This window comes from Somniosus microcephalus, unplaced genomic scaffold (genome assembly GCF_052327205.1).
Source record: "Somniosus microcephalus isolate GS21.2 unplaced genomic scaffold, FLI_Smic_1.0 unresolved_chr9, whole genome shotgun sequence".
Lineage (NCBI taxonomy): Eukaryota > Metazoa > Chordata > Chondrichthyes > Squaliformes > Somniosidae > Somniosus > Somniosus microcephalus.
In genome coordinates, this window is record NW_028225187.1 from 9,108,505 (window position 1) to 9,109,361 (window position 857).

At 45.4% G+C, this 857-nt stretch overlaps 1 non-coding gene across 1 annotated transcript; it reads right to left on the reverse strand.

The window, feature by feature from the left end:
• Positions 1–262: 262 nt before the first annotated feature.
• On the reverse strand, positions 263–334 carry trnat-cgu (transfer RNA threonine (anticodon CGU)). Its single transcript has one exon. It is a non-coding gene; the product is annotated as a tRNA-Thr (tRNA).
• Positions 335–857: the final 523 nt, after the last annotated feature.

Below are 857 nucleotides of genomic sequence, written 5' to 3' on the forward strand. Positions count from 1 at the left end.
GGAAACAAAATGAAATTAAATTCGTGATCGGCAAACTCTCTTCTGATGCAACCCACTAGATCAGAAGAAGCTACCTGTTCACAGGGCAACACTGATAAATAGATCTTTGTTGGAACACAACCTTTGTAAATTTAATTAATAATTTATCCCTGTTGTGTATTGCAAGCAGGAAGTTGTTGTAAGTAAAGTGTGATAAAATCAGTGCGATTTGATTGTGTGTCGCAAAAGAGGATTTTATTGTTGGTGTAAATAAGAATGCTAATAGCAGAGGATGGTTTTGATCCATCGATCTCTGGGTTACGGGCCCAGCACGCTTCCGCTGCGCCACTCTGCTGTCGGTTGGAGCGCAATGCAGGCTGGTGTTTAGCTTCCGATGCCCCACGGTGCTGTGTGTTAGCGAGACAAATTTCAGCATCCAGGCTGTGTTGAAAGCAACAGCATGGCCGTCAAACAGCCCAGAGACCCGGACCCCGCAGCACCCGTGTTGGCAGGCTCACATGGCTGCGTAATTTCACAAGGACACTCAGTATTACTCCACCGACAATGGGACAGACACAAAATGACACACAGAAAACTAGCAAGGGTCTTTCTCGCCACACAAAGGGAGGGATAGAGAAATACACTGATTAAACAAGAGAGAGAGAGAGAGAGAGACAGACCGAATAACACAAGGGAGAGACAGAGACTGAGGGAAATCCGAGACTTCGAGAGAAACAGAGAGGGTTTGTTGGCAGACAGGGAAACGGAGACTGAGATGAGGAGATAGTCTTGCATGAAGGTGCTTTCTGCTGTGTAAAGAAATTCCCTGTTGTGTAAAGATGTTCCCCGTTATATAAAGTTGTTCACTGTTGCGTAAA